General features: G+C 44.3%; 1 pseudogene; it reads left to right on the top strand.

Moving 5' to 3' along the window:
• Positions 1-3,478: 3,478 nt before the first annotated feature.
• The window catches only part of LOC119001098 (NACHT, LRR and PYD domains-containing protein 1-like), a 73,339-nt pseudogene continuing 52,789 nt past the window's right edge, over positions 3,479-24,028 (top strand).

The following is a 24,028-nucleotide window of genomic DNA, read 5'->3' as shown; positions in this document are numbered from 1 at the left end:
TGTCCCCAGCCTCTTCCCCAGGTAGCTGGTATACGGGGCATAGGATGGGGACAGGAAAAACCTGTTGCTGAGGACCGTCACCTAGTGCTGGGGGAAATGGCTAACCTGCCCTTAGGTGTCTAGAGCTTCTCCATTACCTCCATCATCTCTCCTTTCTCAAAGGGTAGCTTCTCAGGGACCAATCTGAAAGTTATACAATTTCTGGATCACATGAAGGATGTAGGTGCCCTGGCCATGGCTTGGGCGAGCCCTGACCTAGACTCAGAAAGCTGGGAGACTTGGCAGCCAACTTGCTCACCTCATCCAGGACATAGTTGGAGGGGAACTAGCCCATAGTACCTACCATGCCACCAGCCATCGCTGCCCTTCTCCATGACAGTGGCACATGACCACTTTACTGGGAACATTTTACTACCTTCATAGTCACATAGGCAAACTTGACAAAGTCTGGGGTGCTGAGGCTGGAGATGCAGTTAGTGCTGCCTCCATTGGCGGGGTGCTCAGCATCTGTGCTGGTGTCAGGGGTGCTTCGCACATGCTAGTCTTCCTCTTGGTTCAGGGGCCCAGTACGTCCTTCAGGCTGGGAGCCTTTCTTGAGGCTGTGCTTCCTCTCCACATAGTTGGGCAGCACATAGCCTGTCCTGCTGCCCATGCTCCTCACCTGTCACTATCCTGGAGTCACTCAGCAGCCACTGTGCTGGTTCTTCTTCATGCTGAGTTCCAGGTACTGTTGGCAATTCGGTCCCACCTGACTATGATGACAATTGCTGACAACTTCTATAATCTTTCTTTTAAAGTTGTATTTATATAGCTATTTTGAGAGGGGGAAAGGAGGAAGAAAGAAGGAGAGAAACATTGATTTGAAAATCATCAATCAGTTACATCTTGCACGACACCATCTGAGGACCTGGGCCATGACCGAGACATGTGCCCTGACTTAGAATCGAACCAGCGACCTTTTGCTTTATAGGCTGGCACTCAGTGCACTGAGCAGTACCAGCCAGGGCCTTCTGTCATCTTTCATAGAGTCCACATTTGCTGGTCGATTAGTAGAGATGACTGGCAAAACAGCACTCCTCAAAAGGTGAACTTTTTAGCTCATGACACCTCTGAAGTTACAAAGCTGCAGGGATTCCCCAAAGTCTCAAATCCCACTATTATCTCAGCAGAGACTCTGATCTGGGAATTCACTTGAAGAAAAGGAACGTAAAATCTAAAATGTCTGAAGGGACAGGGTTGACACCACACAGTCTCACTTTGTCCGGGAAGCTGTCACACTGCTCCACTCAGGTGCCTGACCTTCATCACCCAGTGACCTGCAGCATTCCCCAAGGACTTCCCAAGGCCACCACCACTGTCCTGCCACCAGTGCCTCCAGCCCCCTCCACCAGCTCCCAGGAGTTGCTGCAGCCTGACTAACCCTCTCTGCTCGGCAAAATTCCAGCTTTGCTGATACTTTTCTCCTTTAACCATTCTGCTGCAATTGTTTAGACACCACCATGACAGCATTGCATATTCTAAATTTGACTGTATATTTACCTTTTCCAGTGAGATTTATACTTTCATGTGTTTTCCTGATACTGATTAGCATCCTTTAGTTTAGCTTGGAGAGCTCCTTTCTGCATTTCTTGCAAGTTAGCCACAGTAGTAATGAACTCCCTCAGCTTTTGTTTATCTGGAAAGCCTTCATCTCTCCTTCATTACTGAACCTCTGCTGGGTAAATTGTTCTTCACTGGCGGCTATTTTCTTTCAGCACTTTGAATGTATCATCCACTCTCTCCAGGCCTGTGCAGTTTCTGCTGAAAAACCTGCTCACAGCCTTTCAGGGGTGTCCCCTTGTGGGATGAGCCATTCTGCTCTTGCTGCTTTTAGATTCATTTTGTCTTTGATTTCAGACAATTTTATTACAATGTGATGAGTGAAGTCCTTTTGGGGTGGGGTCTGTATCAGGATCTAGGAGTTTCAAGTACCTAGATGCCCACATCTCTTTGCAGAGTGGGAATCTTATATAACTTTCACATCATAAAATATTATTCTTCTTTGACTTTTCAATTATTTAAAAATGTAACCACCATTCTTAGGTCACAGGTTGTACAACAGCTACCCATCTAGATTTGGCCTAAGTTTGCCAACTCCTGATCAGAAGCATAAAGGAATGTGTAATTATTAAAGGTTTTGGTGGTAGAAGGAAAGTTTTGAAAGTTTTACTGAACCAAGAGGATTTTGGTATTTGCCATGCTAACAGATCCACTTACCAGGATATTTTAGAGAACATGGCACCAAGAAGACCAAGTACTCTCATGGCCCCTCAGTCAAACACAATATTCAGGGAGGGGTAAGCCATGGTCACAACCCAGAATGGAGGTACTGATGCTTGGGCAGACCCTCCCAAGGCAAGACAGGTTCTCGCAGGAGAAAATAAAGCAGATCTGTAGATCATGATCCATGGGTGGGGTGGCCCCCCCCAATACCCTAGTCTCACTCACCAAGCTGAAGGTGAAATTGAGCCCACATACTTTGGAGGTCCAGCAGGTTTCCCAAGATGAACTGGGTGTCAGGGTCCCAGGTGAGTCGCCTGTATCATCTCAAACATTCAAATAAGGGGAGAAGTGGGAGGCACTCAAAATCTTCTGAAGGGAAGAAAGGAAGGAGGGTTGGTAACAGTGACTCACTCTGCCTGGAATCTGACTAAGATATGAGTTTGAGGTCCTTCCAGGGGACAATCCCTGACACAGGTTCTGTGCTCAGCTCCTCACAGGTCACAAACCACTTTCCTGACTGTCCAGGTGCTTTCCCACAGAGGCAAACCTGACATTAATTGGAGAAGAGGTGGCTCCTTCAGGAACTGATTCCCTGGAAGCACCATTAGGGGAGAGAAGTGAGTCAGGGAGAGGAGAAATCAATGAAACCTGCATTATGGAGCACCTACCCCTGTGAGCATCTGAGGTTCGATGCACTGGGCATCTTCAGGAGACAGTGTAGAGCACACCTCAGAGTGGTCTTCTGGGGACCAAGGATCTGTCACTGGTTGAGTGCTGCTCCTGGAGCATTAAATCCCCAGGGGTTCTGGCCTGTCACACTCATCACCGGAGAGAGAGCCCACAGACAGACAACCACAGGTGCTTGTAGAAGAATATCCTTGGCATGTGCCTCTATGGAGAATGCAGAGGGGCTGCTGTCAGGAACCAATTGTATCCACTACACCATCCATTGGCCCCTTCACTCCACCATGACCACTTACAACTCCCAGATGCAAAAACAGATGCTCAGTGGGGCAGAGAGCTCAGGTCATAGAATTAATGAGAGCAGAGAGTTGTGTCTGTTTTGTTCACCCTTTATACCAAGCCTCTAGATCAGGGCCTGGCAGTGTAAGCTCTTATTTAATATTTCCAGAATGAAGGAATGACACACAGTAAAAATAATTTGGTCAAGTCAAGAGATCTGAGCTGTGATCTTCTCCACAAAAGCCCATGTTTCCCCCACTCACCTGGCAAGAATGTACCAGTATCAGCAGCCAGCACAGGGTGCAACATGTGAGTACAGAAAACAGTTGTTGAATAAATGGAGAAACAGATAAACAAATGTATTCTATACCTTTATGTTATATTTTTCCCTCCCTCACTTACAATTCACAGAAAAATTCCAGAAGCAAAAGAAAGAGAGTCCCAGAACCACACAGTCATGGAAAAATGAGGATTTCCAACAGAAATTCACACAGCTGCTACTTTTACACAGATCAAAACCCAGAGGATATGATTTTCTACTCTGGAAAAGGAAACGTAAGGTTATGGATGATCAAAAACATTTGATTGAGGTCGGAGATTTATTTGGCCCAGGCCCAGGTACCCAGGAAGAGCCTCCCACAGTCGTACTGCATGGGGTTGCTGGAATCGGGAAGTCAACCCTGGCCAGGCAGGTGAGGAGAGCCTGGGAGGAAGGCAGGCTGTACAGGAACCACTTCCATCATGTCTTCTACTTCAACTGCAGAGAGCTGGCCCAGTCCAGGACAATGAGTCTTGCTGAGCTCATCTCCAAAGACTGGGCTGGCCCTGCAGCTCCCATTGGACAGATCCTGTCTCAGCACAAGAAGTTGCTCTTCATTCTTGATAACTTGGATGAACCAAAATGGGCCTTGAAGCAGCACAGTTCTGAGTTCTGTCGGCACTGGAGCCAGCAGCAGCAGGTGCACACACTGCTGGGCAGTTTGCTGAAGAAAACCTTACTTCCCGAGGCTTCCCTGCTCATCACAGCTCGGATCACAGATCTGGGGAAGCTCATTCCTTCTTTAAAGCAGCCACGCTGGGTGGAGGTCCTGGGATTCTCTGAGTCGGCCAGGAGGGACTATTTCTACACATACTTCACAGATGAAAGCCAAGCATTTAGAGCCTTCAGCTCAGTTGAATCCAACCCAGCACTCTTGACCATGTGTGTCATGCCCTTGGTGTCCTGGCTGGTCTGCACTTGCCTGAAGCAGCAGATGAATCAGGGGCAAGAACTCTCACTGACTTGCCAGACAACCACTGCCCTCTGTCTGCACTACTTTTTCCACATTCTCCAAGCTCAGTCCCTCGGGACTAAGCTGTGGAATTTCTGCCATCTGGCTGCCATGGGCACCAGGCAAAGAAAGACTCTGTTCAGCCCTAAGGACCTCAGAAAACATAGGTTAGATGAGGACATCATCTTTACTCTCTTAAAGATGGGTGTTCTTCAGAAGCACCGCACCTCTCTGAGCTACAGCTTCATTCATCTGTGTTTTCAGGAGTTCTTTGCAGCAATGTACCATGCTTTAGATGAGGAGTTAATAAGCATCATAACTATGAGGAAGTTGATAGGAGAGTATAAGATGGTTGGTGTGTTTGGGGAGCCAATTACATGTTTTTTATTTGGTCTTTTGAGTGAGCAGGGGATAAGAGAGATGGAGAGCATCTTCCAATGCGAGATTTCTCAGAAGTGGCATCTCCAACTGCTGCATTTGGCCAAAAAGGAGGTTGACCTCACACAGCAGAACCTACAGCCATATTGTTGGCACTCGCTTCACTCATTTTATGAGATTCAGCATGAAAATTTTCTGATAAAAGTGATGTCTGGTGTCCCTGAAATGAAGATATGTGTCCAGACTGACATGGAGCTCCTCGTGTTCACTTTCTGCATTAAATTCAGCCGGCTGGTGAGGTGGCTTCAACTGAATGAAGGTGGACTGCACAGACAAATACAAAGGCCTACAGGTGTCATTCTGTGAGTGCTCCCCCTCACCTCCCTCCTGCTCCTCTGTTGTTCCCTCTGTCCCAGGCCCTGGAGGAAATCTCACTGGCCTGGTCCCTGTAGCTAAAGGACTAGGGTCACCAGGGACTTCTAACAACCAAATCTGACTCTAATTCTCTGTCTACCTAGGACCCTGTGCAGCAATGTCTGAATATGTGACCTTCCCTATGTGCCTCTGGGAGGTCTGCCGTAGCCCTGCCTTGTACTGCTGCTTCTCCCCTTGTCTCTGTCATGACGGTCACCTTTGCTCCTGATACACATCCACACCCAGGCTCATGTCAGCTCCGATCCACCCAGCTCACCTGCCTCTGCTTCTCCCTCTTGACCTTCTTCCTCCAGGCACTGCTTACTCAGCTGCTTCCAATACAACCTTGATGGTTGTTGACTATGACGTTGTCCCCGAAATCTACACCATCAGCTGAGAATGTGTGTCTCCATAGAAAGTCTCTATCTTTCTCTGCACAAACATTGGTTGTGCACTGATTCTGTATTGATCCAATGACTCCCCTACATGGGCATGACTGAGTGGCTCTCTCCCATCACTCTCCAGGCCCAGCAATACCGTTAACTTCCACATCCAGTTCCCCACCTCAGTGGCAGCTTGATCCTTTATTTGTTTCACTCTTTCCCCTGTAGACTCATTTCATAACTGTGTATTAAGAACTGATTTTATGACAGGCCCTGTGGATCACAGATTAATAAAACACATACATGTCTCAAGGAATTCAAATCTGGGAGAGAAGATAGACATCCATCCAGTAACCAAAATAGAGTAAAAGGGCCCTGACAAGACAGGCACAGGCCCTAAGAAGGGAGGGATCACCAAAGTGCACCACAAAATATCAGAGACCCTGAGGAGGAAACGCAGGACTTAGGTGTTCCATTGCCATACTGTATATTATACTTTACAGTCAGCATTATTTGTTTATTCTTGTATGAAGACTCTCCTCTTATGCTATGAAGTAGCCTGATACAACACCATTCAAATGAGTATATGGTGTTCCATAGGGAAGTTTAAGTGCAGACTGCCTTGTGTAATTTCCACCAATTTAAATTACACATTTTCACATACTAGGTAGTGATTTTATCTAGTACTATGTTCCAACCATCTGGCCATTATCTCTCCTCAGGTACTTAGGTTATTTCTAGTTGGTATGGTTGCAAAGGTGAACTGGTCTTTAAAGGACGTGGATACAAGTGTCACAAGTGGTGGTGGCCTTGGAAGTGCCCTGGGCAGGCACAGAGGCAGAGGCAGAGGCCATGTGAGTAGCAGGAGTCAAGGGCACCACAATGAAGAGAGTTTGCAGTGCACGGTGGGACCTGGAGTCTGGAGGGACTCCCACGGGAAAGTCAGAGGCTGCAGCTGCTGTGGGCAGGGGGATTTTAAAGACACTGAGTCAGCCAGGCAAGACAGAGAGAATAGCAAGGACACTGTAAACACACAAGAAGTCCAGGAGGAAATGATAGAGACTGGCCCAAGGCTGTGGGAGGGAGCCAAGGACCAATAGAAGATAGGATGGATGAGCAGCTCAAGTATTTGGTTTGTAATTAAGCACTGTGCCTTTTGATAAAAATGTTTAATTTTCTCTTTAGTTTCCGATTAAAGATTGAAGTTGGCAAGCATTCAAAAAAACAAAAAGTTTAAAAACTATTATTCAGTTTTCCGAAAACCGAATAAATGTTTTAAAAAACAAGTAATTAGATTGCTGGGGGGGCAGAGGGGTATAAGAGAGCTAAAACATAATGTAATAGAATACAATAAATATCAAAAATAAACTTTGGAATAATAAGTGTTTGGGTACCTTTGCAGCACATATACATCTTAGAGCTGTGCACATTACAACCACACTGAGATTTATGAAAGTCTCTATAGCGCTTTCTCACCCTCACAGAACCCTCTGCAGCAGGGCCTCTTGTCCCCCTCTGTCAGTGAGAAGACTGGGTGCAGCACGGACCAGTGGAATTCACATGCTCACAGCTGGCTCCAGAGCCTCTGCTCCTCAGTTCCGCTCAGCTCTGCAGACCTAGGGGGAGGATGAATGACATTGAAGACATATTGGGTCAAGGTGCTATTGGAATGTCAAGGTGGAGATAGTTGGCAAGAAAAAAGATGTCAGTTTGCACCTTGAAATAGAGTCTGAGTTGTTGTGTCTTGGTACTAGATAAAATCACTACCTAGTGTGTGAAAATGTGTAATTTAAATTGGTGGAAATTACACGAGGCAGTCTGCACTTAAACTCCCAGACAACGCCCGTCATCCTCTCCCCACATCCTGCAAATGTCCTCTTCTGAGATAGTCCCCTTTGCCATCTCTGTCCTGGACACCCTGGCTGTGTCTTGCTATCCTGAGAGGGGACAGGGTCCAACTGAAGCTAGACAGCAGCGTATGTAGTTGGACACAACATCCAATCACCAAATTATCTTTTTTTACTTAATCTTTACTGTATTTTCCATTACCAGTTGGTTCCCTTACACCTTTCCCCAGAAATCACATGCTACTGTCTATGTCCATGAGTCCATTTTCCTTTTTGCTCAGTCTCTGCAACCCCTAAACTGCCCCCCACCAAGCTGTCCTACAATGTTATCTTGAAAACACTGCTTCCAGACCCTGTTCCCTCCTCCCACCAGCTGATTTCTTTTCTGGGAACTGGGACTTCACAACATCTGTACCACAGGAAGAAATGCCGCTCATCTGCTTAAAGAGAGGGAGGCTGTCTGTGTACCCAAGCTCTGTGCCAGGTCCTATGCTGGGCACTGCAGATCAAAAGAATGAACTATGTCTGCCTCTGCCCACAGGAAACTCCCAGACTGAGGCAGGAACAGACCCACCAAGTGAACACTGCAGTACAGAATGGCAAGGGCGGTCCAGTGAGAAACCACACGGAAGAGGGGCACTTAGCCCAGGGTGGTGGGGGCAGAGGGGCAGTTGGGGAGGCTGACCAGCCCTAGTGGTAGCCCTGCCCACTGCACCCTGGCACTCAGAGGATCTGCACCCCACTGTGCTGTGCAGGGCTGTGCACATAGACCCCCCCAAACTAATCTCATCTCTTCTGGTTCTCTCTCCCTCAGGTCCAGCTGGGGCCCATTTACAAATGCCTGGTGGCAGATTTTCTTCTCTATTCTCAATGTCCCTGGAAGCCTGCGGGAGATGGACCTGAGTTGAAACTTCCTCAGCAGTTCTGCAGTACAGAATCTCTGTGAGGCCCTGAAATCTCATAACTGCCACCTGGAGACCCTGAGGTGAGTCTGGCCCCAGTTCTGTTCTGCAAGAGGGATGGACAGGAGATACAAGATAGAGTTGAGTTCTGAATGGGGATGTGGTCTTTGTATTCAACAAACATTCACTGAGCCCCTCTCTGGCCATGCACTGTGCCAGGGGCCATGGCTGCTACAGGGAGCAAACACAGACAGTATTCCATCTTCACAGAGCTTGCAGGTGATTACCATTAACCACACAAACACATGTGTAATTACAGACCCAGATAAGGACCTCCTGTGAAAACTATCTTAACAAAGCCAATATGTAAGGACAGCTGAAGATACAGAGAATTTACCTAAGTGAGGCAGGAGGGGAAAAGGTCAAAGTCCTTGTGCAGGAGGGAGGAAGGGCTGTCATGGAACTGAAAGCTGTCCAGTGAGGCTGGAGGGTGGAAAGCGAAGGAGCAACAGTGGCTACAGGGATCCTGCAGTCAGACCTGCTATGCAGGGCCCCAGTGGAATTTGGGCATTTTTTCCTAATGCAATGTGATTATAATCAACAGATCAGTACATTTTCAATGTAGGAATATACTGCAGTATTAAAACAGAATGCAAGAGCAAAAGTAGAGGTTTGGAAACCAGTTCATAAGGAAGTTTCAGTTGTTCTTATTAATATGATGAGAGCTTAAACTAAGGGAAATTAAAATAGTTTCTGCATGTAATGTAATATCTTGAACTATAGTGTTGGCCATGGAAATTGAAAGGTGAAGGGACTGAAGAGATGTAAAATAAACCAGAATGAGTAATAGATTGGATTCATAGAGAAAGGAAGATGGAGACATAGAAGATGACCTCAGATTCAGGCCACAGGAATGCATGGGATGGTGGCACCTTCACCGAGAAGAGAAATAGTGGAAGAGGAGTGAGTGGGGGATGGGACGTCATGGGTGGGATTTTGTGCATGTTTATCCCTAGTGCCTTTGAGGTAACCAAGGGGAATTTTCAAGAGGGTATCAGATAAAGCTCTGTGCAGAAACAAGATGCCACATGAAGCAGACATCAACAATTTAATAGAATTAAAACCATATAAGTTCTATCTCTGCATATAATATAATGAATTTGGAAATCAATAACACAGGGAAATCTAAGAAATTCACACACTCACTGACAGGAAACAACATATGCTTAAATAATCAATAGGCAAGATAAAATCACAGCAAAAATTTTAAAACTTTGAGATGAATGAAAATAAAAATGCAACATACTGATACTTATTTTGTTCAGCTGAATTGGTGCTTAGAGGGATATGTATAAATATCAATTCCTAGATTTTAAAATGAAGATAAAAGGTGAAACACCCATTAGAATGACCAAAATCTAGAATAAAACAACACCAAATGCTGAAAGAGTGTGAAGCAATAAAAACTCTCTTACATTGCAGGTGGGAATGCAAAGTGGTGTGGCCTTGTTGCAGATTCCTACAAAACTAAACACATCATTACCATATTATCCAACAATTGTGTTTTTGTTATTTACTCAAGTGGATTGAAAGCCTATATCCACGTTAAATTTTGTGTATGGACTTTTATAGCACCTTTACTTATAATTGCAAAACTGGAGAACAGCCAATGTGTCCTTCAGTAAGTGAGCAGATAAATAAATTAAGGTACATCCATACAAGGGAATATTATTTTCTGGGGAAGGATATGAACCACAAAGCTATAAAAAGACATGAGGAAAACATAAATACACATCACTAGGTGAAAAAACACAATCTGAAAGGCTATATAATGTACAACCCCAAGGATGTGAAATTCTTTGAAAGGCAAACATATGAAGACAGTAAAAAAATGTGATTGCCAGGGTCAGGGGTGGTAAGGATGGACAGACAGTGTACAGTGACTGTTCTGTGTGGAAGTACAATGGTGGGTACATGTCGTTTTACATCTGTCAGAAGCCATAGAATATAAAACAGCAAAAGTGATCCCCAATGTAAACTATGAACTTGGGTGATTATAGTGTGTCAGTGGGGGCTCACTGACTGCAATAAATGCACTGCTCTGATGCCCAATGGTGGTAATGGGGAAGGAAGGCTGTGTATGTGGGGGTAGGGATATGTAGGAACTCTCTATGCTTCTGCCCAAATTTTGCAGAAAAACTAAAATTATTCTTTAAAAATCTGTTTTGAAGGATTATTGCTGATATATCTCCTAGGACAAGGGAAACAAAGGAAAAGAAAATAAAAGGGACTGCATCAAATTAAAAAGCTTAAGAAAGGGGCACAAAAAAAGGAAAGGAAAGGAGGTTTCTGAGCTCCGGCCAAGATGAACACATAGGTAGACACACTGTGACTCCTCGCACAACCAAAAGAAGGACAACAAATTTAAAAACAAACAACAACCAGAACTGCCTGAAAATCAAACTGTATGGAAGTCTAACAACCAAGAAGTTAAAGCAGGAACATTCATCCAGACCGGTAGGAAGGGCGGAGACTGGCAGGTGGGTGGAGAGGACTTGCAGTGAGGCAGTGGCTGGAGAGGTGGTAGCTTGCAGACTGGGTGGTCCCACATTTGCATGCAGATCAACCAGGTGGAATAACTGGAGAGCAGGATAGACCACACAACCCAGGGTTAGAGTGTGGGGAACTAAAGCCTAGAAGCCTCTAACTGGAAACACCTGTGGGGATTGAGGTGGCAGCAGGAGAAACTCCCAGCCTCACAGGAGAGTTCATTGGAAAGACCAATAGGATCCTAGAATGCACACAAACCCACTCACCCAGGAAACAACACCAGAAAGTCCAAACTGGTTTATGGGTGGTGAGGGAAGTGACTGAAAATTGACAGCAGAGCAAGAGGCACTGTTTTCTCTCAGACCCCTCCCCCACATACGGCTCCACAAAACAGTGATGTGGGTTTCCCTGCCCTGGTGAACACCTAAGGCTCCACCCCTCACTACATAACAGGTGCACTGAGACAAAAAAAAAAAAACATGGCCCAAATGAAAGACTAGATCAAAGCTCCAGAAAAAATACAACTAAGCAATGAGGAGATAGCTAACCTATGAGATGCGCAGTTCAAAAACACTGGTTGAATGTAGTCACATTCATTTTTCCATTAGAGGAAAAAATGAAGGCTATGCTAAGTGAAATAAAGGAAAATGTACACAGAACCAACAGTGATGGGAAGGAAACTGGGACTCAAATCAATGTGGACCAGAAAGATGAAAGAAACATTTGACCAGAACGGTATGAGGAAACAAGAATTCAAAAACATGAGAAGAGGCTTAGGAATCTCCAGGACATTTTAAACATTCCAACATCTGAATCATAGGGGTGCCAGAGAAGAAGAGGAAGAGCAAGAAATTGAAAACTTACTTGAACAAAAAATGAAGAAAGATTTCTCTGATCTGGCGATGGAAATAGACTTCCAGGAAGTTCAGGAAGCTCAGAGAGTCCCAAAGAAGCTGGACCCAAGGAGGAACACACCAAGGCACATCATAATTACATTACCCAAGATTAAAGAAAACGAAAGAATCTTAAAAGCACCAAGCCCTTATTATATAAAATGTTAAAGAGACTTATCTAAGAAAAAGGAGATCAAAACTATGAACAGTAAAGTGACTACAAACTCACAACTATCAACAACCAAACCTACAAAAACAAGAACAAAAAGAAAAATGAACTAAGCAAACAACTAGAACAGAACAGATTCACAGAAATAGAGATCACATGGAGCATTATCAGCAGGGAGTGGGGAGAATGGGGGAAAGGTACAGGGAATAAGAAGCATAAATGTTGGGTACAAAATAGACAGGGGGAGGTTAAGAACAGTATGGGAAATGGAGAAGCCAAAGAACTTATATATATGACCCATGGACATGAACTAAGATGGGGGAATGATGGTGGGAGGGTAGGGTACAGGGCAGAGGGGAATAAAGGGGAGAAAAGAATGGGACAACTGTAGTAGCATAATCAATAAAATATATTTTAAAAATAGAAATTTAAAATAACCTTAAGAAGGTATAGCAAAAAACAAAAACAAAACATAACTTACATGAAATGGACCATTTTCTAGAGAAACATAAACTACTGAAACTAACTGAAGATTGTTTAGGAAATCTAAACAGACCTATAACATGTCAAGAGATTGAATCAGTAAGCAAAACCTTCTACAAAGGAAAGTCCAAGGACTTCCGGCCAACGTGCAGGCATAGATAGACACACTGTGCCTCCTCGCACAAACAAAATAAGGACAAGAAAAATTTAGAAACAAAATAACAACCAGAACTGACAGAAAATTGAACTGTATGGAAGTTGGACAGCCAAGGAGCTGAAATAGACACATTCATCCAGACCGGTAGGCAGGGCAGAGTTGAGAAGCCAGAGGAGAGGGGTCACAGCACAGGAAGCTGTATCACTGGGCACGCAAGGCACCCTGGGACCAAGCAGACCCTGGGCACCCAGGTGGCGGCTAGCAGACTCCAGGTGTGGGGTGGCAACGGGCAGACCCAGCAAGGCGGCAATTGAGAAGTGGGGAACTGTGCACAAGGCACCTTGCTGACTGGGTAGCGGCCCTATATTCACGTGCAGATAACTAGGGAGTGAGACAGACCTTGCAACCCAGGGTCCCAGCGCTGGGAAATAAAGCCTCAAAACACCGATTGAAAACACCTGTGGGTGTTGAGGCTCAGGGAGAGACTCCCAGCCTCACAGGAGAGTTCATTGGAGGGACCCACAGGGTCCTACAATGCACACAAGCCCACCCACATGGGAATCAGGACTGGAAAGGCCCAGCTTGCTTGGGGGAAGCAGGGGAAGGGAATGAGGTCCAACAGAGAGTGGAGCAAGTGACATTGTTCTCTCTCAGACCCCGGCCCCACATACAGCATCACAACCAAGCAACTGGGTTGCCCTGCCCTGGTGAACACCTAAGGCACTGTCCCCCATACATAACAGGCATTACAAGACAAATAAATGGCCAAAAAAAAGAACAGATCAAAACTCCAGAAATAATACAATAAAGTGACCAAGAGATAGCCAACCAATCAGATGCACAGTTCAAAGCACTGGTGATCAGGATGCTCACAGAATTGGTTGAATTTGATCACAAATTAGATGAACAAATGAAGGCTACACTAAGAGAAATGAAGGGAAATGCACAGGGAACCAATAGTGATGGGAAGGAATCTGGGACTCAAATCAAGGGAATGGGCCAGAAAGAAGAAAGAAACATTCAACCAGAACAGAATGAAGAAACAAGAATTCAAAAAAATGAGGAGAGGCTTAGGAACCTCCAGGACATCTTTAAACATTTCAACATCCGAATCATAGGGGTACCAGAAGGGGAAGAGGAACAGCAACAAGAGTGAAAGTTATCTGAACAAATAATAAAGGAGAACTTCCCCAATCTGACAAAGAAAATAGACCTCCAGGAAGTCCAGAAAGCTCAGAGAATCCCAAAGAAGTTGGACTGAAGGAGGAACACACCAAGGCACATCATAATTACATTACCCAAGGTAAAAATGAAGGAGAGAATCCTAGAAGCAGCAAGGCATAAAGAGACAGTTACATACAAAGGACTTCCCATCACTGTCAGCTGATTTCTTAAAAGAGATCTTACAGGCAAGAAGGGACTGGAAAGAAGTATTCCAAGTCATGAAAGACAAGAACCTACATTCAAGATTGCTCTATCCAGCAAAGCTTTCATTTAGAATGGAAGGACAGATAAAGTGCTTCTCAGATAAGGTCAAGTTAAAGTTCATCACCACCAAGCCCTTATTTTATGAAATGTTAAAGGGACTTATATAAGTAAAAGAAAATTTTTAAAAACATGTAAAAAACAACAAACTCAAAATTATTAACAACCACACCTAAAACAAAAACAAACTAAGGAAACAACTAGAACTGGAACAGAACCACAGAAATGGAAATCACATGGAGGGTTAGCAACAAGGGAGTGGGAGGAGGAGAGAGGGGAAAGGTACAGAGAATAAGTAGCATAGACAGTGGGGAGAAAATAGACAGGGGGAGGGCAAGAATAGTATGGGAAATGTAAAAGCTAAAGGATTTATGACCCATGAACATGAACTAAAGGGGGTGGGGGGAATGTGGGTGGGAGAGGGTGTGCAAGGAGGAGAGGAATGAAGAAGGGGAAATGGGACAACTGTAATAGCATAATCAATAAAATATATTTTTTTTAAAAAGAAAAGTCCAGGCTCAGGTGGCTTCAGTGATTAATTCTACCAAACCTTTAAAGAAGAATTAACACCTAGATTCTAAAACTCTGCAAAAAAGAAAAAGAAGAAAAATAGAAAATACCTGCCAACTCATTCTATGACAGCAGCATTACCTTGACATCAACAGCAGACACAAAAGCACCAACTTATACCATACACTAGAATAAACTCAAAATGAATAAAAGACTTAAATATATCTTGAGATACTATAAAAATCCTAGAGGAAAACATAGTCAGTAAAATTTCAGATGACTTTCCTAGAAGTATTCTTGCTGATATGTCTCCTAGGGCAAGGGAAACAAAAATAAATAAATAAACAAATAAATAGGACTGCATCAAATTTCAAAGCTTCTGCACAGCTAAAGAAACTAACAGTAAAATAAAAAAAGAACCCACAGTGTGGGAGAACATATTTGCCAATGGTATATAGGACAAGGGTTTAATCTCCAAAATTTATGAAGAATCCATATGACTCAGCACCAGGAAAACAAACAATCCAATGAAAAATTGGCAAGAGATCCTGAACAGACACTTCTCCAAGGAGGACATGCAGAAGGCCTATGGACATATGCAACACTGCTCAACATCACTAGCCATCAGAGAGATGCAAATCAAAACCACAATGAGATATCACTGCACACCTGCCAAAATGGCCATCATTAATAAATCGAGAAACAACAAGTGCTGGCAAGGATGTTTATAAAATGGAACCTTAGTGCACTCTAGGTGCACAGACCGGTACAACTGCTCTACAAAACAGTATGGAGTTTCCTCAAAAAATTAAAAATGAAACTGCATTTTGACCCAGCCATTCCACTTCTGGGAATATATGCAAACAATCCCATGACACCAATTCAGAAGAGTATATACACCCCTATGTTTATAACAGCATTATTTATAATAGCCAAGACCTGGAAATAGCCTAAGAGCTAGTCAGTGATGAGTGGACAAAATAGCTGTGGTACACATGGACAAGAACAATGCGGGGGGAGGATTGACTATAGGAGAGGGGAGGTGGGCAGAACAGGGTGGGTAATGGGGGGAAATGGGGACAACTGTAATTGAACAACAATAAAAAACTTTTTAAAAAAGCAGTGGTATATATATACAAAATAGAATACTATGCAGCAGTGAAAAAGAAGGAATCCTTACTCTTTGAGACAGCATGACTGGAGACTAATATGCTACATGAAATAAGCTGGTCAATGAAAGGCAAATAGCATATGATCTCACTTATCATTGGAATCTAATGAACAAAATCAACTAGTGAGCAAAAAAGAATCAGAGGCATGGATACGTGGAACAGATTGACAGCTATAGGAGGAGAGTGGGAGGTGGGGACTGGTAGAAAGAAGCTGAAGGGATTACACAAAGAACATATGAATGACCCATGGACAATGGTGTGGGGATCGACTGTGGGAATGGGTGGGTAAGGGGCAAGAGGGCAAGAGGGAAAAATTGGGACAACTGTAAGAGCATAAATAACAAAAGGTACTCTAAAAAGCAAACAAAGACAACATCGCCACAGGGTATTAGAAAAACTACACACCAAAATTTCTTATGAAAATCCTCAACAAAATAATAAAACCATATAAAAAGAATGGTAAAGCCTGACCAAATGCTGCTTATACCTGGAATGCAAAGTCGGTTTAACCCAGGAAAACTGATCAATGCAATACATCATGTTAATAGAATGATTCATAAAAACTGTAAGACTCATCTCAAAAGACTTAGAAAAAGCAGTTGACACAATCAAACATCATTTCACATTAACAACACTCAACAAACTTGGAATACAGGGAAACTGTCTCAGCCTGATAACAAACAGCTGTGAAAAACCCACAACTCACATTACACTTAATGCTGAAAGAAAGAATGCTTTTGCCCTAAGATCAGGAACAAGACCAAACTCTCCACTCTTCCCAAGTCTAATCAATATTATACTGGATGCTCTATCCAGAAACAGTAGGCAAGAGAATGAAATGAAAGTCTTCCATATTATAAAGGAAAAAGTAAAATGATCTCTATTTGTACCTTACATGACTATATTTTTAAAATCCTAAGGAACCCACAAAAATAGATAGTAGAACTAATAAACTGATTAGCAAGCTTTCAAGATAAAAATTCAACATAAAAAATAAATTGTACTTTATATTAGCAATAAGAAACCTAACATTGTGGTTAAGAAAACAATACTATATACAACAGCACAAATAAGTATAAAATACTTGGGAATAAATTTAACAAAACAAGAGCAAGACACATATACTGAAAACTACAAGACATAGTTGAAGAAATTAAATCAAAATAAATGAATGGTAAGAGTTTCCATGTTCATGGATTGGAAGGTTTAAGACTGGCTGTTAGGACAGTCATGCTTTCTAAACTGATCTATAGATTCGGCACAATCCATATCAAAATCACAGCCGCTATTTGCAGAAGTGGTCAAGCTGATCTCAAAATTCATATGCAAAGAAAAGTTTGCATGTCAATCCTTGGGAAACCCACTCTTCCAGATGCTGCATAGACAAGAGAAGTCAGCATCACTGCCTGAGGAGGAGCAGGCAGGGAGAGGGGAGGAACACCAGGGCAGTGTAGTGTCGTAGAATCCAGGGGAGCAGAGGATTTCATGGAGCATATGGTCATCAGGAGCCATTGCTGCTGGGAGGTCAAGTACAATAAGGACCAAAAGTTTTCCTTTGGATTTGTGATAGGGAAGTCGTGGATGTCCTCAGCAGAACAGTTTTGTGAGGTGATGAAGTCGATCCAAATTGGATAGATTAAATGTGAAGACAAAGGTAAAAATGAGACTACAAATACAAACACATTTTTCAAAGATTAAGGTAGTGAAGAAGGAAAAAGAAGTAAAGCAGAAGGGGATGTGGGACTGAGAAGAGAGGTGTTTGTGGGTATGGTTGTGGGTGTGTGTGTTTGTTTGCACTGAAGAAGGAAAAGGCCTAAGTTTGAGTATGTGTTGATAAGGATGATAAAAAATACAAGAAGGACTAATTGATGGTCTCCCTTTCCTCAGAGGGAGGCGATGGGAGGAAGACTGGCTTTGAAGGAGTTGGGGAACACCTCCTACTTTGTAGGGAGGTGCCCTACAAAAGGGCAGATGAAGACCTGGCAGAGAGAAAGTGGCCCATAGACACAGAGCTTTGACTGTGGGAAGTTAATGGATTGCCGTCTGAGGGCTTCACGTTTTTCCTGTGAAGTAGGAATTCAGTTCTAGAATTCGAGTGTGAGGGTTGAAGTGTTAGAGGCCTGGGGAAGGTAAAATATGGAAATGGCTATTGTTGAGTGGGAGATTTCTGCCTGCCAGGCGCTGTAGGGGCCCAGGTGAGAGTCATTGTGTGATTTATACTGGCAGCCCCTGTTCTTGTTACTCAGGTGGGAGTGAGAGTGGGGGAGTGGGAGAAGGGCAGAGGTGGGGGTGAGCCAGACGGATATGATGGGAGGTCAAAAGGTCAGTCATTCAATCATGTTGACAATGGTATATCATGGAATCTAAGCTAGATCCCAAGTACAGTAAAGAAAGAGAGAGAAGAAGGAAGGAAGGAAGGAAGGAAGGGCTCAGAGACTGGGAGAAAGGAGAGAGTGAAGGGATTGCTCACTGAAGAAGGATCCTGGTGGGGTAAGGTGGGCAAATGGGATGGTAGTAAATCCAGGCCGCACCTTTCATAAAGTCATTCCAATGAGAACCAGCTGAGTACAGGATTAAAAACTTCTCAAAGGGTCTCAGAAATCCTGGTTTTACCTTCAGCTTTACACCCAAGTGGGAAGGCACCAATCTACAATGTACCCCTTATATTGCATTAGAATTTCACAATCTCAATATCAATTTTATATCTACACAAGGAATATCTTCCCTTTGCTGGGTCTGATATTATCTGACCCAGCAAAAAGAAAAAAAGCAAAGACCCTGTGTAAATGGCAGAGCCTGGGAAGTTATTTCCATTTTCCACATAATAAAAGCTGAACCTCAGGGAGGTTAACTGATGTGCCCAGATTTACACAGTAGAATGGGAGGGCTGGAACTAGAACCCAGTGAGTGGGCAGCCCAGCACCACCTCCAACTCTTCACCATGAAAACCAGGATGGAAGTCATGCTGACTCAATGAGGTGGTGTAATACAAAGTAGTTGTTCCCAAGAATACTCACTGGATAAGGCAGATGTGAATATTTTTTCTCTAGAAAAGTTGATTCTAAGTGAAAGAACTCAAAGATTTATGTCGTTGCATATAAGACTGTCTAAGACCTTTAAACAAAGTCCAAGACAATGATTGGATTTCTCTCTAAATCAACATTAGACTCAAGGATTCTCAATGTTTTGTTTTCTATGAGCATGTAAATTTGGGAGTAGTACATGAACATACTAGAAGGAACTGGTAAAAATAAAATGTGAGGGGAAATTGAAGATGCAAAGAGGTGATTCCAGAAAGAGGGGGGCAAGAGGATGTGGAATCAAAGACTTAGGGTGGTAGAGCCTTGGCCCCTCGAAGAGAGAAGGACGAGAGAAGGGTTGCATGAAAACCGACACCTGCGGCTGTGTGAAATCAGGATTGAGATGTAGAAGAAAGTCAAGGGGCTTGGGTTCTATGACAGCAGCATCCTTCAAGCACTGTTCTAAACACTCAGGATATAGTATCCCCTTTGACCTTGGCAACCACCATGTGCAGTAGGAATGGTGAATTCATGTTACAGATCAGCAAACTTGAAGATGAAGATACCTGCACACAGTCTTCAAACAGTAACTGACAGAAGAAAGATTAGACACCCAATTTCTCTGCCGTCCAACCAGGAGAAGAGCAACCATGTCCTGGTTTTAGTGCCTTCCACCTCATTCAGAGCCCTTGACAAGGAACTTGAATTTAACTCAAAAGACAAGGAAACAGGGAAGGCTTTTAATCAAAAAGACCTGAAAACGACCTACTGTTCTTTGTTTCTAGGTCAATGCCCCAGTACCTGTGCATTTCCAGGGGTCTCAAGGTCTTACTTACCTCTGCCTGACCCAGAGAGGTGCCATGTGTGCTAGTGGGTGTTTGTACTGTACAATCAACAGGTGAGTAAACTCAAGCTCTCGGTGTGTGTATCCCACAGGTTGGCTGACTGCGGCTTCACCCCAGAGGGCTGCCAGGAACTGGCCTGTGGGCTGAGCACCAACAGGAGCCTGACTCAACTGGACCTGAGCTTCAACAAGCTCCTGGACATCGGAGCCCAGCACCTTTTCCAGAAACTGAGAGGGTCCCCCTGCAAGCTGCAGCGATTGCTGTGATTGCTCCTACATTTTAAGATGGGACAGAGAGAAAATGAGGGCTAGGCAGGGTGGGGTCATGAGGTGGGGAGCAAATAAATGCCCTCATGTTCAAACACACCAAATCATCCCATGCCAGCTAAGTGGGCGTATGGCAGGGCTGATGTAGTTAACAATTAGACTCAGTATGCAACTGGAACATTGTGTAATGGTACTGAGTTGATGTGGGGAGTAACAAGGTTGGTGAGAGTCACACAGGAGTGAGAAAAAGTGACCTGCTGCCTCCTTAGTGTCTCATTGGCTGCAGGAGAAAGTTAAAATCTCCCAGGTTACTGAAACCCTGACACATCTTTGTCTTCCTTTTTATCAGAAAAGACGCCCAAAGGGCCACAGGTACTAGAAAGGGAAACTAGATCCCAGTTATGCAGAGGAGAGGGCCTTGTGAACAATGACAATAGGCCTGTGCAAATCCCTCCCACAGGCTGATCAGATGTGGCCTCACGTCTGCCTGCTGCCAGGACCTGGCCTCCACACTCAGTGACAGCCCCAGCCTGACAGAGCTGGACCTGCAGCAGAACGACCTGGGTGACCTGGGCATGAGGCTGCTCTGTAAAGGGCTCAGACAGCCCACCTGCCACCTCAGGCTCCTGCGGTAAGGCCCTGTGGGTCCCTGCAGGGCAGAGGGCAGGGAGGAGGAGGGAAGGAATGGAAAGATATGTGGAGCCTTCCGTTAGACAGGGAAGTAAAGGGACAGAAGAATGAATTGTCAGTCTGCCTTCCCTACCAGCTCCATCACTTACTTAGGCCAAGAGTCATGGGCAGGTCTTCACTGAGACTCGGTTTCCTCATCTGTCTATTGGAACTGTCATATCCACTTCATAGACTGTGATGAAATAAAATGCATGTAATACAAGGACAGTTCTTAGAACACAGTTGAGACAATCAAATGATAACCAACAGTGAGGCCACGTGTTCTAGGGGACTCCCAGGTTCCCTTCTCCACTCCAGGGCAGTCCTCCTTTCCTTCCTTCATTGCCTTTCTTTCTTTCTTTCTTTCTTTCTTTCTTTCTTTCTTTCTTTCTTCCTTCCTTCCTTCCTTCCTTCCTTCCTTCCTTCCTTCCTTCCTTCCTTCCTTCCTTCCCTCCCTCCCTCCCTCCTTCCTTCCTTTTCTTTCTTTCTCTTTTTCTTTCTTTCTTTTCGTTCTTTCTTTCTTCCTTTTTCTTTTTCTTTCATTGCATGCCTCCTATGTGCCATGCAATGCAAAGAACACATGGCTGCCCCCCTCATGAAATTTTACTGGCTCCTCGCTGCCACCTGAACAAGGTCCACACATCTAATAAGCATATTCAAGATCTACCACCATCTTGGTGTTTTCTATCTTTACCTTAAACTTCATCTCTTTTTATACAGCTTTTCTGACGACATCACTAAACATGTGCTGGAAGCTCAGGTCCTCTCTGCCAGCCAGGAGAGCCCCCTCCCTGTGCCCCATCTAAGTTAACTCCTACCCACCATTCAAGGCACCTTTCACATGTCTGCTACTTCTTCACTGTTCATATTTAACCCCTCATTCCTCTGCCTTCAGCAGCGCCCAACACGACTGTCTTCACTTTATTTCATTCATTCGTTAACCACATACTTATTAAGTTCCTTCTGTGTGTGAGACACCACTATGTGTGAGGCACCGGGGTATAACTGGAAATGTAAACTCCTTCCTCACAGAACATCCATTTGTGAGAAAAAAAACCAAATAAATAAGTAAAATATATTGCATGTGATTTGGGCTATAGAGGAAAGTAAGGCAGAAGGGAATGGGGGCTGAGGCTACAGCCACAATTTTAAACAGGAAGGGTCATGAAGCAAGATTTCCCCAAGGTAGCTTTTGAGCAAATTCCTGACCCAGGTGAGAGGACACATCCTGAGGTATCAGGTGAGAGGATTGTCCTGGCAGAAGAAACAGCAGGTGCAAAGGCCCGGAGAGGAGACTGTGCCTGCAGTGTTCAGGAAGTGCACAAAGGCCAGTGAAGATGCAGATGAAGATGCAAGATGAGAACAGAGATGACAAGGAGCCAGGTCTGCAGTGTTCCACAGTCAGAGACCAGGACCTTGAGTTTAACTCCAAAACCATGGAAACATGGAAAGCTTTTGATCAAAACAGATCTGAAAACTGACCTGTTGTTCTTTGTTTCTATGCCAGTGCCCCAGTATATGTGCATCACTGTGTGTCTGTGGGGTCCCACTTGCCTCTCCCTGACCCAGAGAGGTGCCAAGGGGTGTTGTATTGTAGAATTAATAGATGAGTACTCAAGGCTTTTGGTGCATGTCTCCCACAAATTAGCTAATTGCGGCCTCACCACAGAGAGCTGCCAGGACCTGGCCAGTGGATTGAGTACCAATAGGAGCCTGACTGAGCTGGACCTGAGCTTCAACCTGCTTCTAGACGTGGGGGCCCATCACCTTTTCCAGAAGCTGAGAGTGTCCACCTGCAAGCTGAAGCGCCTGCTGTAATTGCTCCTCATTAGCACTACTTGGAAGGATGGGGCAGAGACAAAATGAGAGCTAAGCAGGATGAGGTGATGGAGTAGTGGGCAGATATATGTCCTCATATTGTGAACAATCACTATGTGCCTATGTAAATCTCTCCTGCAGGCTGATCAGATGTGGCCTCACATCTGGCTGCTGCCAGGACCTGGCCTCCATGCTCAGTGACAGGCCCACTCTGACAGAGCTGGACCTGAGGCAGAACAACCTGGGTGACCTTGGTGTGAAGCTGCTCTGTGAAGTGCTCAGGGAGCCGACCTGCCAACTCAAGCTCCTATGGTAAGGCCCTGTGGGTCCTTGCAGGACCAAGGACAGGGAAGAAGTGCAAAGAATGGAAAGGGGTGTGGAGCCCTGAAATGGACAGAGAAAGTAAAGGGACAGAAAATGAATTGTCAGTCTGCCTCCCTATCAGCTCCCTCATTTACTTAGGCCCAGAGACATGGAAAGGTCTTTGGCTGAGACTCAGTTTCTTCATCTGTTTAATGGAACTATCATATTCACCTCATGGACTGTGATGAAATAAAATGCATGTAACAAAAAGGCAGTTCTTAGAACAGACTTGAAAACATCAAATGATAACCATCAGTGAGGTCACATGTACTAGGGGACTCCCAGGTTCACTTCCCTGCGCCAGGGCAGTCCTCCTTCCTTCCTCCATGGTCTCAGTCCTTCCTTCCTTCAACAATCCATTTCAGACCGTTCATGTGCCAAGCAATGCAAAAAACACATAACTATCCTCCTTAAGAATTTTTACTGGTACCTCACGGCTACCTGAACAGAGTCCAAATATTAATAACCACATTTAAGACCTACCACTATCTTATTATTATCTTTTTGTTCTATTAGCAGGCTTTTTAAAATTTTAATTGTTGTTCAAGTACAGTTTTCTGCCTTTTATCCCCAACCAATCTCACCCTCCAGCCCTCCCCACCTCCCTCCCATTTCCACCCCGCCTTGTTTTTCTCCATGTGTCCTTCATACTTGTTCCTGAAAACCTATCCCCTTTTCTCCTGAAATTCCCTCCCCTCTCCTCTCTAGTCACTGTCCATCTGTTCTCTATTTAAGTGTCTTTGGTCATATTTTGCTTATTTGTTTGTTTTGTTGATTAGGGTTCTGTTAAAGGTGAGATCATGTGGTATTTGTCTTTCACTTCCTGGCTTATTTTGCTTAGCATAATGCTCTCCAGTTCTACCCATGCTGTTGCAAAGAGTGGGAGCTCCTTTCTCGCTGCTGCATAGAATTCCATTGTGTAAATGTACCATAGTTTTGGGATCCACTCATTTACTGATGGGCACCTAGTTTGCTTCCAGCACTTGGCTGTTGTAAATTGTGCTGCTATTAACATCGGGATACATAGGTTCTTTTGGATTGGTGGTTCAGGGTTCTTAAGATATAATCGTAGCAGTGAAATTGCTAGGTCAAAAGGTAGATTTATTTTTTGTTTTCTGAGAAAATGCCATACTGTTTTCCATAATGGTTGTACCAGTCTGCAATCCCACAAAAAATGGATTAGGGTCCCCTTTTCTCCACAACCTCTC

The sequence above is a fragment of the Sturnira hondurensis genome, unplaced genomic scaffold (assembly GCF_014824575.4).
Source record: "Sturnira hondurensis isolate 20B ecotype Veracruz unplaced genomic scaffold, ASM1482457v3 Scaffold0016587, whole genome shotgun sequence".
Lineage (NCBI taxonomy): Eukaryota > Metazoa > Chordata > Mammalia > Chiroptera > Phyllostomidae > Sturnira > Sturnira hondurensis.
The sequence above is the reverse complement of the archived record's forward strand: the minus strand, read 5'-3'. Positions and strand labels throughout refer to the sequence as shown.